The sequence below is a fragment of the Aythya ferina genome, assembly GCF_964211825.1.
Source record: "Aythya ferina genome assembly, chromosome: Z".
Taxonomy (NCBI): Eukaryota; Metazoa; Chordata; class Aves; order Anseriformes; family Anatidae; genus Aythya; species Aythya ferina.
In genome coordinates, this window is record NC_140299.1 from 38019492 (window position 1) to 38037490 (window position 17999).

Here is a 17999-nt window from a genome sequence, read left to right on the forward strand (position 1 = left end):
CCAGTATCTACTTCCAGTTTTATGTGACAGAGTATCTCATACACCAGCACCAAAGTTGTTAGGAGTTGATAGACTTGATAAAAACACCATTATTTTCCTGAGAACAAATGGGTCCAAGCATCTCTTCACGACGCTGCTTTGAATGGTATAGCCTAAGAAAAAGTTTTACAAAGTTATGCTATACCTTAAAAAAGCCTTTGAAGGAGTGACATAGTCCTCAGATACACTTTCTATATGAGCAGGGCCCTCTTTGCTGAGCCTCCTGAAGCAGCTGGCAACCCAAATGTGGGAGCATCTGCACATTGGTCATAATACGGTGTATTATTACTTTCCAACATTTTTCTGTTTGAGTTTCACAGATCAGTGCTCCAGAGATGTGTTAGTCACCCTCAGGTCATAATTAAGATGGAAAACACCATTCAAAGCAAGAGACAGCCCAAAGTCCTCCAAGAAGTTCTGCAAGCCGACATGCTGGCTCCTGAAGACGTTACAGAACAGCGAACTACTTCAGAAGGAACTGGGGGTAAACACTCATCAGATTTCGGAGTGAGAGATCACAGAGCATTGTAGATGAAAATACTCTTCAGAGAAGAGAGTAGAAATCTTCAAGGGGTAGAGATTGTGTCACAGAGTGATTTAGAGTTTGCCTTAGAAACAGGGATACTTTTGGAATCTAAAAGTGCATTAAGATTTCCTTGTTTTCAGCCATAACTGGTTTCACTAACAGTGCAGCTGGGTCACTTGACACTAGCCATCACATGATCCAATTTGCTGATAGACAGTTGTTTGATCTGCAGTTTTCCATGCTTCAGGGTTGCCCTTGATTTTATTTACTTTTAACTTCGGCTGTTTTAAAAAGAATAATAGTTGTTTACATAAAACACTGCATTTGCACATGATGTAATAATACTAGCAGCTTTTCCTTGGCAAATACCTGTCTCCTTATATTTTGAAACAGGATGTGATCCCTGTTTTGAGTACATCACTGTTCTCATGAAAAGCCACCAATGTATGGCCAAATTCTAAGTGACGGTTTTCACCAGTATGTTAGACACTTTTCTGAGTTCAGGAGCCAATACCTCAAGTTTATCACCCTCACCATTCCTGGTGTGTAGGCTGTAGGGTCTGTGCAGTCCACAGTAAAGCATAGTTTTTATGGAGCAGTTGCTATTCCCATTCCTTCTTGGTCAGTGTGGGAGTGAGCACAGTAACAGACAGCAGTCTTTAATGACCCTTATGGCAATGCAGAGGAGGAAAGCCTCCTGCCCTGAATGTAGATGAGACGAGGAACAGAGGGTGAAGATAAAGAGTCTGGGACAGGAGAAAGGGACAGAAAGAAATTGGGAAGGGGATTTGCAGAGGAGTTCTCTGCACAGGGTATGCTCTAACCCATACCTTGCATTTCCCTGAGCAATTTAATGTCACAAGTTCAGTGTTTCAGGAAAGAAAATAAAGGCTGGGTTCCTACTTGGGGACATAAGTGAGATGCTGTCTGTTAGTAGTGAGAAAAGAGAATTTGGGTCTTGACATTGGAATAGGCATGAGTCTGGGCTTTTGCTGATCAGTGATGGTTAGACTGATGCTGTTACGTGATCAGCAGAGACCTTCTTTATTCAATTACCATATGGATTTCATTTTATTTTTATGAATAAGGCTGCATTGCATATTTTTCCATTCTGTTCACCCCATGCTTTCTGCTACCTTTCCTTCTTTGACTGTGTTTATTGTCTTTTTGATGGTTTGGCTCCCACCTCATTCTAGTTCTGACCTTACTGGCAGGCATACTTTGAAAAGATGATAGCTTTAGTAGAAAAACTATCTGAAGAAAGTCCAAATGCCTGTACTCATGCCTGTGCCAGCACACTTACGTTTGCCATCTTCCCATTTGTGCAGCCCTCTTTGGGCTGAAATCTAAACTGTATCATTAAAATCATGTTAACAAAACTTACATCATTCTTTTTTTTTTCCCTCTTTTTTTTTTTTTGGTGTTGTTTTGTTTAATTCAGATATCTCGTTGGCAGTGCAAACAGCTTTACTAGCTTTTCTGGGAAACCATAGTGCATAGTTAGGATAAATGGCTAAGGCATGGAGAGAAAGAAAGAAAGGATAGTGGAAGGAAGGAATCTTTTTCAAGTGGCTTGATCCAGCATCCTGTGACATGAAATCTGGAGTTCTTTTCAGAACTACATATTTTCCCTTTCCATCTCCTCATCGGACTGTAAAGTTTGAAGTATAGGATCACAAGTACATGCAAAAAATAACCATCAAAGTGACACTTATAATGTGAGGCTCTGAATTCTATCTGTGGAAGTTACCTTGAGCCCCTTTCATTTAGTGGTGGAAAGAGCGTTTATCTGAAGTGACTCATCTGGGAGAATTCATCCACATAGAAGAAGTTCATTATGATTTTTTTTGTTTTGCTGTGTTTTTAAACCAAGTTCATTTGAGTTAACATTCCAGTTAACTTGTTTCTCAATCTTTCCCTGAGTCAGAATTATTATGGCAACACTTATCTGTTAAACTGACTCAGCTGTACTGTAGGTAGATAGAGAATTTTTCTCTTATCATTCCATCATAGAAAGCAGCAAGTCAAAAAGCATAATTCATTTCACTGTTCTTTTCTTAGATCAATATGTTGTTGTTATTGTATGTCAGAGGTCATATTCCTGTTAAAAAGAGTGGTCCAGTGGCAAGTGAAGATCTACTCCAATGTTCAAACTGGAAACATTATAAAAAAAACAGTAGGTATTTGTCCTTAATTGAAGAGAGAAACATAGTATTTCCTGTGTCTTGCAGGATGGCCTACCCTCATTTCCAGAGCTCTAGTTGGGCTAGCTCTGTTTGTGTCTGAACCCCGCTATCATAGACCCCTCACCAGGAGAGATGGCATTAGCTGCTTCACATAAATATCTGGTACCTTCTTTCAGTGTGGGATTGTTTGCTTAGTTCTTGCTCCTTTTTCTTTGTTCAAGTGCTTCCATGAGACTCATCTTGTCATGATATTCATATTCATGCCTAAAAAACTAAGTACATGATGATGGAGGGATTATACTTAATCTTCATTGCCCTCTTCTTGTTGCTTGAAGAAGTCATGTCTTTAATCTGTAAAAGAATCTGAGCACCTTTTCCACTAACTAATGTGTAGAAATACTAGTTTTAGAGCATCTCTTTCAACTTGGGACTCTCCACTAGTCCTGGTAAAACTCCTGTGAATTATATTCCTGACATTTCTTTGCATAGAACTTCAGTACAATTGCTGGGCCTTGAAATAAAAAGAGCTTCTTTACTAAAATCTGTGTCTGTCAAGAGATGCATCTTCAAAGTGTTGAATGTATTAATGGGGAAGGAAACAGAAAGATCACAAATCTATCATTTTGAGGTACGGCAAGTTTTTGCACACTCTGTGTTCCAGACAAGAAAGAAGTTGGGTACAGGTATCTTAAGACATATAACCTCTAGTTACTGTGGTTGAATAATCCTGAATTAATCCTGCAATAATTCTGTCTTCAGGAAGTGGAAGGTCGCAGCTGTGAAACATCCTTTTGTCTTAAGATACTGTTCAGAAACTTTCTTGCTCTTGACTAGTGAAGAAGCCGAATGGTTTACTGAAATAGAAGGGTACTGTGACCACATATAGAACTGAATATTCTCTTCCCTGTTGCATAGTAGTTGTCAAGCCAATGCCAAGAATGCAAAAATGAAAGTTTTTGAAAGAATAAATTCATTATTTATTTTTAAACAAAATTGGGAAATGATTCATCTCTCTCTGATAAGTCCTATCAGATTTGAAGTCTGGAAGAGGAGGTGGAGGACAGAAATGCAGGCTCCCATTAAGAATAGCCCAGCTACAAAGAGAAATGCTGGGAGTGCAGTGTTTTTCTCAAGGTGATGACACTGTTCACTTACCTCAGATAATCATTTTGCTATATGGATTCCTTAAGGAGACAATTCTGGCATTTCTGTGATAATGGATGCAGAAGTTGCACTTATCTGCAGACAACTCTGTGCTCCATATGCTGAAGGCGGAGGTGCTCTGACAGTTTCTGTCAGAGCCTCTTTGGTGTTCTTTGATTTGGCACAAAGGACAAAGTAATCCATGGATGAGAGCTCTTTCCTCTCCCAAATTCTCTTTCACATCCTTTTCTTTAAATAGTCTTTGGTCCTTTCTTCAGCCCATCTGCCTTTTCTTCTTTGCTCATCTTTCTGCTGTTGTGAAGATTTTCTCTCTCCTCTTTGTCCATCTCATCGTTTCTCTATTCTTACCAAGACAGGTGTTCTCTGTGTCCTACTTTCAGGATGTTATTCTCTGTGCTTGACTGTGTTTATCATGAAAAACAAGAGCTATATTTTTCATCAATGATAATGACCATGATGTTCTATTGTATCTCATACAGTATTGCTGAGAGATCCTCACTTGAGGTATCATATCTTTGTGATAGATAAGAGCCTAATGCTCCGGAACAGGTTGTCCATGTTCAAAGTACAGAGTCCTGCAGGAGCAATAAATGGCAGCTCTGAATTATAAGTTACCCCAGTGGTGAGTCTTCAACACAGTAATGCGTAACCTAGTACTGGAGGAAGCAACCCATGAAAGGAGAACAGGAATTTAGATGAGTTAACTGCTCAGTAATTTGGACAACTCATTTATCCCAGAAGGTTCTGGGAATATTGCATATGACTGTTAATCTCCTATGTGTCCATTTGTCCTCAGCTGTGCATTTATAGTCTGAAAGGTCATTGCTGGAGAATAATAACTAATGAAGGAAACAAACATGTTTATAGCCAAAAGCATCATCTGCATCTTAAGTCTAGCCAAGTTCTTAAACATTTGTCTGCAAATCATTTTTGTGGGATTTTAGTTTCTGCTATATTTTATTATATAGCAAGAGAGAAGGAAACAGTAAAGAGAAAAGATAAGGAAATAACGGAAGAAGGAATTAATAAAATAAAATAATTAATTACCAAAATGAGAGTTAGGAAAGTTAAGCCCCTGGTCATAGTTAAGGCCAAAATAGACATTTTATTATAACTGATAAGAATACTATGCAACTTTACTATGTGGGCAATATATGATTTACAATCTCCCTAAGTATTCATTTCCTTGCTGTTAAATGCCCCAGCTTTGTAAATGATGTGATACTGACAATAAAGTACATTTTCTTGAGGGCTTAACTGTTTTTAAAAATGAAAGTGATTTTGGTCAGGATTTATATTGTGCGTGATGCAAAAGACAGTTTTTGCCACCTTTCTCTTCTGTTAGGAAATTAAACTCCCACCGTTCATGAGGAAATTAGATTGCTCCCGGAAAGGTTTCACTCATTCTGGAAGAAATATAAAACACTGGTTCTAAATTACATCAAGTTCTTCCATTCCTATTCGCACTCTTTCTTCCCTTCTGTCTCAGTCTTACCTCCCCTCTATCTGTTCTTTGTTGATTGCTCAGCTGGATAACTCGGAGCCAAATATTTGTAGTTTTAAATTTTTAATTCAGTAACTGAGCATTTACAGAGCAAATGAAGAAAGTGAGAACATTTGCCAAGATACCTGTTCAAAGTCTGGCACTTCTCTGTGGCCTTTTGCATTTACATCAGTTTTCCCCATGCTTTAAAATGCACATTAATCCATTAAATAAATATGGTGCAGGGGCCAGTTTAATATATGGTATTTGTATTTTTAATTGTTAACAGTTAAAACAAAACAAAATCAACAACAAAACTTTCAGAATCATCATTAAAAAGAAAAGAGCATGGATGCAGAGCTACCCTGGAAGTGATGTTTGCGCATTGGAAAGCTTTATCCTTCCTGTATTCTGAAGAATTACTTCCTCAGTGTACATGTACCACATAATTATTTGCTGAAGAAGGATTTGTTTTGATGCAGGAAAGGATTTGTTTTAGTCAGTTCTGAAGGTCAGTAGCCCTGAACTTCAATATTCACAATGTAAGACATGTATCTACAGTGAATAGATTATCATTCAGATCCGGTCCACCAGTTCATTATTTTCTGTGAACCTTTCATGAGAGTCTCATGAATGCAACATAATTGTGATCACAGATACAAACACAATGTGAATGTGACATTTAAAAGTTACATGAAGCTCTACTCAGAAAATAAATCTTATTTATTTATTTATTTATTTATTTATTTCTGGGAATGGTGCCTTGGGCACGGCCTGTGTGACCCAGAGAGAAAACAGCTTAAAATGTTCATGCTAGCTCTCCCTGAGAGAGGAAAAAGACTGGGCTTTCTCAAGACCTCCTTCTGACCAGCAGAGTCACACTTGTAGCATCAGAGACGGAAACAATACCCTCTGATTTACATGATCAGTTAAAACTTGCCAGCACAGATGGATTTTGGTATATCCTGTGTCAGTTAGTTCACTTTTTACTTCATCTATCCACCAATAAAGTAAACAAAGCCAGAGCAAACATAATCACTCCCAGTATTCAAATAATGAATAAGATATGACAATTTAAATATATATATATATTTGTTGTTGTTGTTGTTAGACATTGAATAAAAAGAAAAAGGGACTGTATTCTCAATCCTGTTAATTCCAGTGAAGCAGAGGAATCCAGTGACATGCAACAGACTCCTAAAGCCAGTGTCCTGTACTTGCTTAGGCAATTTATATTTCAAGTTACTTGTTCAGCTCTAATTCTGGCCTATTTTCTGATCAGGTTTGCAGCTGTTTATCACTCTCTGTTGTCATCAGAGGAAATACTCCAGCTTTACGTTAGAGTAACAGAGAGTTGAATCCAGCTCACTGAATCAGTATGGTATGTTTCCAGCATAATTGGGTGAGGGCACTGACTCTGATCACGCAACTGTACAATGCCAGCTGAATATCTGTGGGCTGGGTCCCAATGTGCATTCATTCCTGATTTGGAATGTCTGGAAGCACAGACAAATTTTGTTAACTTGGCTGTGAAATGGTCTCAAGATGACAAAGATGATGCAACCATTTCTGAGTAATATTGTTACTGTTTCTTTGGCTACAGGAAATGATGCTTGAACACTGCTGCATGCGCTAGGAAAACAAGAATTCCTCCTCCAACAGAACACACTTTGTTCAGCACCAGTAATATCACAGGTGAGAACCAAACGGAAAACCTTTCAACATAAACAAAGAAAACAATATAACACAACTGGAAAGCTTTTCATCTCTAGTGTCACACGGAGATACTGTCAGGATGAGAAGTTAACACATGGAAGCCAGCTGTAGCAACTAAATGTCTCAAGGAAACTTGTTCTTACATAATGAAATCCATTCACAAGGAATATCACAGAAAGTTGGAGTGACCTGATAAAAGTCAGAAGAGATTACCAGATTTATTCTTGGAAAGGCAAGAAAGTAAAGCTCAAAGCCTGACAGACTCTGAAAATGATGAAAATGTGACTGTTAATTCAAAAGTTTTATTTCCAGATGTTCAAAAAACTGATTTTTAAAGACAGCATGTTGCATAACATGTTGGAAAACCACCTGTAAGTGTTCATAAAACAAACTAAGAAAAAATCAGACAAACAGTTATGTTCAGAAATATAGCAGGATTTGCCATGAAAAACTAAAATTATCTGGGCAGGGCTCTGGCTTTGCCATGAACTCATTATTAAGAAAACCATGCTGCTCTGCTGCCCCTGGAGCAGCCAGGGAAACTAATTTGAGAAAATGGTGACTTACAGAAAGAGGTTATTATACTGAGTTTATACCAAGTGTATAGTACCTCAGTGCAACAGTGCAGGTAAGTACAAGACGTATTTGATATGTGGTATGACATTGCTCCTTGCCCCTTCTCACCGGTGTGCATTGTCAAGAAGGCCATGGAAACAGCAAGGGGCAATGTGGGATCATCTCATAACGTGGTGTTTATTAGAGGAGCAGCCTCTCATACCTGCTAGGCTTGCCTGTGTGAGACTATGTATTGCAAACATAACTAATATTTTCCTGCTGCTGCTGAACCTCTAGTTGTTATAATGTGTTGGAAGTTCTAGCTAACATTATTCATTCCATTTATCTGAATAGATAGAAGCTAGAATTAGATGAAGTGCTTGTTGTACTTTAGAAATGACAAGTTAAAAGCTTACGCTACCCTTCCCAAATGTTAACAGTAAACTGATGTCCTTAATTGGATGTCAAAGTAGCATAAATGTTTAAATCATTTGAAGCCCTTAATAGAGCCTAATTAAAGGTAAAATCATGGTTCTATGCATTTCACATGGGCTTTTGCTCAGGTCAAGTAAAATTCAGATCTGAACTCCAACTTTTAGGAAGCCCATAATAAAATGAGTCTCATTAATGTCAAATGGTTTTTAATCAGGTCCCAAATCAAGCAGTTTGACATTAATGAGACTCATTTTATTAAGGACTTTTAAAATCAGGCCCATACACAGACACAGGTTGAGTTAACAAAGTCTACACGTGTGTAATGCATTTGTCTATGAATCCTGTGCTGTTTGCGCAGTTGGTCTGCATAGCACATGATAAGGAGACACTGAAGACTGACCTTTAAACTTCATTGATTTTACTGCAAACCTCCTTAATTTTTTTCTTTATCTTATAATGGTTGCTTTATTTTATACTAGCTGCAAATTCTCTTAAAAGTCAGACACGGGTCCCCAGGTTGTGAAGATGTAAAACTGCCTATATTACACATTTCTTGCTAGTCTCATAAGGAGAATGAGCAGTGAAATTTGAACCTTCTTGGATCTGTTTCTTCCAGCAAGAAAAAACAAAAGGGCTGTACTGTGCTGGAGATTTTGACAACGTGAGTGCAGCAGCGTATTGTAAGACCTTCATAATTAGAATAGTCTTTCCACATTTGGATGCGGATGTATCCCTATCTGTGATTGAGGGGAAAAGTCTGCATAACATGCTCACACTTGTAAGAAATATATTTTTGCACAATTAGAACTAACAATTGCTAAACACAATTCTGCTTAGACTCATACATATCTTCATACACACATATCTTCTATGAATGTCTGCAGGCAAAAATCCATATATTCAAAAGACATTTTTTTTCTTATTTTTTTTTTCTTATTAGAGCAAATTGTTGTTTAAAATGTTTTAAAAACTTAAGTAAAATATTTACTGCTAACTGAGCACTCACATGAAACCAAGTTGTCCCCAGGGAAGAGAAGATATCAGTGCCATCATATTTCCTTCAAGCATATGTTTGGTTTGAAAGTTTAGAATTAAAAAATACTGTTGATATTCCAACAGTTCTTTTCATGTTACTGCATGACCTTTGTTAGGAGTGGTCAATTGACTGACTCCATTATGTTTGTGTGTTTAGCAGATGTTACACAGTAAATTATTTGTTTGTAAAGTTACCTGTATGATTTTGAAGACTGATATTTCTATTTGCTTTACAGACAACTTGAGAGATTTCCTTGATAGCAAATCAGTAAAGCAGGAGTAGAAAGGCATTGCTGCCAAGCCAATAAACCATCTTACAGATGAATGTTAGAGACCTTAATTTTCCTTTCAGTTAAGTATTTAAGGGCAGTTTTCTGGTTTCTAGGCTTTTAAACATTTCTATGTCTGGAGGACAAGAATTATGCTCATAGCTGTGCCTTGCAGGACAGCAGTTTCTTACATCATTCACACAGTGCTTTGAAGGTCAGGCTGTGTAGAGGTGTCTGGTGTGACTGAGGATAAATTTTTGAAAGATGCTCTGTCAGCCTGCAGTAAGTCAGTATGCTTTTTCAGTAAGGAGACCATGCACTGCATGTCTTCATTAGTGACCTGGTTTTAATTTCTGTGGTGGAGCTAAATAAACAGGTGCCTAAGATGAAGAGTGCTTTTTCAACTTTTGCAATGCAGGCTACTCTATATTTGATATTCTCAGTGCTGTTTTCTCTCTGCTTCACAGTTTGGTTCAGTTTTCCACCCTAAGCCACTTTGCAGAGAACAGAGGTATATCAGTGTTTGTAGAGTGTGCCATCCCCTTCCTGCCTGGGAAGCAGGAACAGAGCATGGGGTGCTGTTGTGATGATGACCTTTGGCAAGCTGAGATGCAAAGCACCCGGCAGGAATTTCCTCCAGCACAAAGGTATTTAACAAATTCTCCAATTCCGTGGTGGAACCTAGTCAGTAGGTGGTCCACTTGTCTGACTGCCTTTGCTTATCCTCCTCTTTCACTTAGGGAAGCTGCAGTAAGAGAAGGAAAAACAAAACAAAACAAAACAAAAAAACATTATTAAACTGGAAAGATGTGTGATCTGCATAATTGCTCTAATTGCAGCTATTTCTGCAATGAATAGTCCTGCTGTCAAATTCAACAGTGACTTAGGGAAAAAAATATCTACAAATTCTTTACTATAACATGAAAGACATGAAAAAAACTCTTATGATCATTGCCATTCAGTTTAAAGGGCCAGTGACTAATAAAAAAAGAGGGGAAACAGTGCCATTGTTGAATTATTAAACTAAAGATTAAATTGGCAAGCATAAATAAACAAAATTAAAGTATGCACCTCTCTGGCCTTTTTGAGGTGCACAAATTGGTATTATCAGTCATGCATGACGGAGGTAGTGGTTCATCAGCAGCTGGTATTTTTAACATAATTGTAGCAAATGGTGTTTCAAAAGTAGAGTACTCTATATGTTCTGCTGTCTCAGGACTCCCAAGGAAACAAAGACAGAAAACTACATGAGCTGTTGACAGAAGCAAAATGTCCTTCACAGACCTGAAGGCGGGTTTAAGAGGAAGGAAAGGCAACCAGCCTTAACCCTGACACCAACTTTCTGTGGCCTTGCACTGATCACCCCATGTCTTTTTCTTGACTTCTTTGTCTTTAAAATAGAGCACGCTTACCCATCTCTTTTTAGTGTTGTAACACTTAGTGTCTGGGTGATGCATTTTCTATAGAGGAGTAAAAGATTTATAGGCTTCTTTTAAAATTTGTTGTTGAGACACAAACAGTGTGATAAAACTTCTGCTCATATGTGCAGTTTTATAGACTAGAAACACAATCAAGGTATCCAAATCCAATGCCCACTAAGAAAGAAGTGGCACCTGAGACAGATGTTTGTTACATTCATAAATGTGGCCATAGAGTATGCCCCTTTGGCATATCCTGGCTTGAAAAATGAAGAATGTCCTTCCTATTTTATTTCTACTTCCATTCTGTAGTGTTAGCACAGAAATTATTTTATTTTCATTTCTTCCCTTTGAAAAAATGTGTACCTTACTGTTTGTGGTGGGTTGACCCTAGCCAACAACAAAGCACTCGCCAGCTGCTCGTTCACTCCCTCACATCCGGATGGAGGAGAGACTCGTAAGAGCAAATGTGAGAAGGATATAATAGGTCAAGATAAAGAATTTTAATAAATAAAGGGGAAAAAAAATGATATGACAGCATAACAGCACTCACTTAACACCTCCCACAAGCAGGCCAAAGCCCAGCCTGCCTCTGAGCAAAGACTACCTTTCAAAGAAGGCACACGTCTTTTATTGCTAAGCATGATGTTATCTGTCATGAGATACCCCTTTCATCAGCTGGGGTCACTGGTCCATGCTCTACCCTCTCCCAGCCTCTTGCACACCCCCAGCCTCCTTACTCAACGGGGCAGAGTCAGAAACAGGGAATGCCTTGATGCTGCACAGGCACTGCTCAGCAGTAGCTAAAACACGGGTGAATTATCAACATTGTTTTGGCCACAGATCTAAAGCACAATACCATATAGGCTGCTGTGAAGAAATTTAACTCCATTTCAGCCAGACCCTGTACACCGTTGCATCATCTAAAGTATGGTTGTTTGGTTTTGTTTGTTGTGTTTTCTTTGTGTATATGTGTTTATGTTTGTTTGTTAGGTTGTTTGTTTTACTGGGATTTAGACTCATTCTAAAGTTCCAATGTTTTGTCATCTCTCTGTATGTATATGTTGGGTTGAGATGACTTTAAGTGTAGTTCCAGGCACCTCAAACATTGAAAAACAAACGGCATTCAGACTAGAGGTTGTTTCTACATAACCTGAACCAAATCCTTAGATTCAAACATACCAAAGTCAGAAAGGTTATTTGCATATGAGCTTTTTTCCTGATCACCATATTTCATTGTGGAAGTGGGTAAAGTAAAGGAAAACAAGGTTAAATAAAGTCAAAGTCTTGTCCATGTGTAGTGGGAGCAGTCCTTTTAAAAAGTTTGAAAACACAGTGTGATTTTTAATGTTTTTATTTTTGTGAATTTTTGTACTTCCTTGTTTTTTTCCATGGTAGAAAGCTAAAAAGCCTGTTCTGGTGAAGTATCTGTCCTGACTGGAAGCAGAAAGTACTGTAAATGGCACAAGAAAGCATATTCTCTTGACATTTCCTGTCCAGTTTTGCTGGCTGGATATTCAATGCAATCATATTCAAAATGTCAACTGATTTGGCCTTGTTCCATGCCTCTCATCACATCCCTTTTCACATCCTTTATCTTCTGCTCCCTGTTTCTCTATAGGGCACATCTTGGTGCCTGTTTCATACCTTCTCACAGAAAACTTTTCTGTTATGGATATATATATGTATCTATATGTACATACATATATATGTGTATATTCTTCAGTCGAGGTAGCATGGTTAATCAGAATTATTGAGCAGAATGGCTTTGAATATTGGCTACTGATACAGATTCATTTTAGTGTAAGAGCTAATGCAGAACAGGCTGCTATTTTTAGGCATCATTGAAAAAGTACATGCACATGAATGGCTGGTAGAGAATTCATCTATCTTCATTGGGCAGTTTCAGTTGAATCCAGGCACCAAATAAACACATTCAGGAAAAAAATAAAAAAAACCTGCTGGTACTAGGGAAAACTGAAAGCAGAATGTATCACAAATTATAAAAAATAAATAAAGAAAGAAAGAAAAATCTGGGAAAAGAACTGAACTGAGTAGCTGGAAGCAGGTTTAAAAGCCCCTCACATGTTAAATTTTCTGTGAGTGAAGAGGATAACCAAGGGGATTTAAGTTGTAATTCAGTTAAGTTGTAATTCAATTAATTATGATTGCATTCAAAAAAATGGAAGCAACAAGGAAGAAGACAAAAGTTCCCATAATTTCTGACAGTAAATGGGTGCAATAATTCTGATTTTAATCATTTATGTAAGCAGAACATAATACTAAGAAAATTTAGTCTATTTCAAGAGTTATATATTTCTTGGAAAGTTGAAAATGTACACACATATAGATGGTGTAATTTTAAATACTTTAAATGAGATCATCAAGCATGAGATAAATTAACAGGAGCATTCATGATTTCTGTACATAAGGAGGAATTATTTTGAAATTTTGGGTGCTGAGTCCCTTCAGGAGACCAGATTTCAAACATTCCTGACTGCTGGTAAGACACTGAGAGATACCTCCAATTTGTGAAAGAGATGCCCCATATCCAGATGAAAATTATGGAAAGTAGTCGATATTCCAGTAAAGTGCAAAACATAAAGATTGCTGCACAAGAAATATGTAAAGAAAGAGAGAAGGTTACATATACCGCAGATATAGAATCCAGCATTAATGCTATTTGCATTAGCATTGTGGTGTATGAATATGGAGCACACCACAGACACAGACAGTAACAACAGCACCATTAATCCAGAGGATTTTCTCTGAGAGTGTTGAGCAATATGTGAGATGATTGGGCTATTAATTTGAAAGCAATTAAAGTATCTATTAAATTATTTTGGACATTGTTTCTAGCAACAAATTACACAAAAAGCAGTTTTGTTTACACTGAAGGGAACCAGTACCTCTGAAAATAAACAATTAAACTGAAGATTTCCACTGCTAAGCTTCTACTCACTGCAGGCACAGGAGAATAAAATGTTTGGATAGAAAGGAATTTGCAGTGGTACACTGTGCTGAGCCACAGATTGTCAGTAGATTCAAGACCACAGAACTGAGGAGAGAGTTGAGAGCTTCTTATAAAAAATACACAAAACTAAAAAGAGAAAACAATCCCTGTTCCATGATTCATGCTTCTAGAAATCCCCTGCAACTTCAGGTAGAGGATTAAAAGAGGATTTAGTAAGTTTTATTGTTCTGGCACTAGGGTTCTACATCCAGAAATACCTGATTGGAAAACCACCAGATTACCTCCTGTTACAATTTTCATCTGGATCAAACCTGAGTATATGACTACATTTCAGTCAAATTAGCTAAATTCTGTCAAATTAAAGTGTACGTTATACAGTATTGTTTCTGGCTTCTTGCTGACTACAAGAGGACTGCTGATACATGATCTGGCAGAAACTCTGCTAGAACAAAGTTAACTTTTAAATCTTTTTTTCTTTTTTTCTTTCTTTTTTTTTTTTTTTAATATACAAATTTGAATCCACAGAGTGAGTGTATACTAGCTCAACTATTTTGCTTACCAGTCTACAATATTTTAATAATTCATTCTCTTGTGGAAACATGGCTGAGAAATCACAGGGCCAAGAAGAGAAGGTGTTAAAAGACATCAATATTCATCGCTTGTATGTAGATCTCATCACCAAAAAATAAATAAGCAGGAAACAGAATGTTATACTTTACCAGTAGAAAGTTCCAAAAAGGAAGGAGGTACCCAACCCCATATTTATTTGAGTGTTTACTCAGAGAGGCAATAGATGTTACAAAGTGAGTACCCCAAGACCTTGTACAACCAGATGTATGCTCCCAGGAGTATTTCCAGCCTATCTGTAATGTTCCTGCCAGCATTTCAGGGAGCTTAGGTTAATTAAATGCTTTTGTTTGTGTGTTTTGTTGTGTTTTGTTGTGTTTTGTTTTTTAAGTTCAGTTGCTAAGATAAATTGTTGTGTTCACTCTTCCTGTTCATCCTATGCCAGTTATGCTCTAACAACCAACCAACAAGCAAAAAAATGGAGTTTTGTTTTCGATTATTTAAACAGAAATGAGCCTTTCCTGTGGAAGTTGAACATGATGGGAGCTCCAAACTCTGGTAATCAGTGTAGCTGAAGCAAAATCTTTTTCCAAACCTTGTCCGATCAGTAGGAGTGAGTGGGAGAAAAGAGCGTTGGAGTAAGACACTCATCTGTTGCCTCTGCATCATTTGAGTGCAGTTTATACATATCTTTATCTGTATTTATCTGTATCTTTATTCTGATTTAACTGCAGGCTGAGCTGAGTGCCCTTTGTCCCACTACACACCACCTTCCCCTTTCCGTGTTCTTTGTATCAGATCTGACACTGCACACCTACAATGTACAACCTGGTGAGAAGGTAGGACCAATAAACGTGATCTGATGTATGCCATGGCCAAAGACTCATGAGATCCAGCAAGAGACAAGGGAGAATATCATATTTGGTAGCATCACACAGTCAGGTTGGATTGGACATTATATGAAGCAGCATCCTCTGGTATTGTAATTCCACAGATAAATTAAGCTGATGTGACTCACCACTGTTTTGAAAAATAGACTGCTTTCTTCCCATTAGGACTATTTTCTTCTTTCCCTCTTCCTCCTCCTTGAGGTGTCTCTCCTTCCTTCCTTCCTTCCTTCCTTCCTTCCTTCCTTCCTTCCTTCCTTCCTTCCTTCCTTCCTTCCTTCCTTCCTTCCTTCCTTCCTTCCTTCCTTCCTTCCTTCCTTCCTTCCTTCCTTCCTTCCTTCCTTCCTTCCTTCCTTCCTTCCTTCCTTCCTTCCTTCCTTCCTTCCTTCCTTCCTTCCTCTCGTCCTCTCTCTCTTTTTCTCCTCCTTTCTCTCTTCCTCATTTTTCCACTATGTAGCTGAGTGTATTTCAGCCTTAATCAGTTTCCCAATCCACTGCACTGCATGGCCACAGAAGTGCTGTCAGGACCAATTTTGGGACATTAAGATTGGCTTATGCTGATTTAAACTACACAGTTGAGTTAAAGCAACTATCTTAGCCAGGGACAGAGGGAAGAAAAGAAGGCCCAAAAGACTTAATTTTCAGTGATAATTAACATGCTCATTGTAAAATGGTGCCTGTTTCTCACAGATAGGTTCTTCTCAGATAAGCCAGTGAACAGATGGTGTAAGTGCCCATATCATACTGTAAACATAATTTACTGCAATATCTAACTATAAATTATCATGTGTCTACATGTAGACAGCAGAGTTTGTGTGCTTATGAGGTTGATATAAATCTGTCCATTTTGTTTATTTTGTACATTTTTAAATGCTACTCTTTTAAGATTCCAGAAGATGCTGTGGCAGTGAGGACTGTGCCTTTAAGGGCTGAGCTTCTCAGGCAGAGACTGTGGGCAGGAGGCTATGAAGCCCCTTTTGTTATTATGCACAGCCAATTAAAACCAAATAGAAAATAAAGCAGATCCTTTGCAAGAAACTTAAGCCCTTGAATGATCACCACAGGTGTCATCCATCATTTCTAAAGAGCTTGTAGTGTTAAGAGAAGGGAGGAGGCACTGGAAGGGGACAGAGAGCAGGCAGCAAGTTTACCAAAATAAAACTGAGCTGTGATTTGAGGCAAACTAGAAAGAACAGAAACATTTTCTAAGTCACTTGAGCTCTGCTCTTTGATATCTAGACAGAATTTGGTGCAGGAACTTCACTTTCCTCAGCATGGCTGTCTGTAATTGGCTTTTTAGCGATGGCAATGACAAGCAGCTGCAGTAAGAGAGTCATCACGTCCAGCTACTTGGTCCATTGCTTTGTTTGACCAGTCACTTTTGTTCTGTTTCCTCTTTTGTTTCCTTTGAGAGGACAGATGCTACATGTGCGAATATTCTGAGTCCTCCACCGATTTTTCAGTGCATGTGGATAACATCTCCTTAAAAACAGAATGTTATTGGGATTTTTTTTTTCTTTCATTTTGCGTAATAAAAAAAGTTATTTATGCAGGTTTGGAGAAGTAATAAAGAGGTAGTTAAGAGCAACCCAATAATGTTAACTGAAATGTTGATGGAGAAATAACATATCTCCTTACTGTCTTCTTAAAAGCAGATTGGAAGTTGGTGGATTGAATGATACTTTGTTGATTTGACTTCATGTATTTTCTCTAGGCGTTTGTGTATGGCCACCAGTAGGAACAGGGCGAGTAGGCTGGAGAAACCTTTTACCCAACTCAGTATGGCAGATTATTTATTTATTTATTTCTTCTCCTGTGCCTGAGAGATGTGGGGGTTTGGAGAATAAACCATTACTAATTCAGTTGTGGTGAGCTAATGCAGCTCCCAGAGGACCAGAGATGTGATAGAGTTGATTTAAGTGCACAGCAGGTATGCACAGCTGAAAGGAGAGGTCTCTGTGACGCCAGCTCTTTCCCCATCTGCACACTGCAGGCTTTGCTGTTCCATAGGCTGTTGCCATTTGTAACAAACCTTTTGTTATCCTTGCTCTTCACTTCTTGTGCTCCTGTTGAGGTGCTGACAACCGATACAGTTGGTCAACCACAATACCTGCCCTCAGTGCTCACAAGATAGGCTGAAGGTGAAAAATGCCTCAGATAAGAGATATTACTTTACACTATGTTGCCCAACTATCTCTTGTTCTTAATCATCTTTAAGAATTTGAAAGCTTAAGAAATAGAGGATACGTTCTTGCTTTCTGTTGTTAGTTCTCTTATTCTCCTCTGGAAACCATAAATGTCAATTTTGCCAGATGTATTTATTTTTCTGTCTTTTTGGATTGATTAAGAAGAATGAGGGAGAAAAGACTAATCATAGTGGAGACTGCTATTTTTTTTCTTCTATTATATGCATAAATTTGGTGACAATATAGCTGTGAATTGAAGAAAGTGAGTGCATTAACTCAAAAGAGGAAGGACTACTGCAAATTTACTTGCTGAATCTGCAGACAAGGATGTTACAATCAGATAGGAGCTGGGGTTATAGAATAATGAAATTGTTCTCATATTTCTATCTGTGGGTATGTTCTACTGGCAAGAAGTTCCATACATAAATAGATGTAGAGATAAAAAGATATATTTTTTAAAAAGAATGAAGCAAAAAAAAAAATATATATATTTTTGTTTGTTTAATAGCACCAAGAGTTGTTGCTTTACTGGTTTCCATTCTTTCAGTGATTTAAAGTA

The 17999-nt window shown here is 37.9% G+C and overlaps 1 long non-coding RNA gene across 1 annotated transcript; it reads left to right on the plus strand.

The window, feature by feature from the left end:
* Nucleotides 1-364: 364 nt before the first annotated feature.
* Nucleotides 365-7112, plus strand: LOC311427693. Its single transcript, XR_014687495.1, has 2 exons — nt 365-523; nt 7002-7112. It is a non-coding gene; the product is annotated as an uncharacterized lncRNA (long non-coding RNA).
* The last annotated feature ends 10887 nt before the right edge of the window (nt 7113-17999 follow it).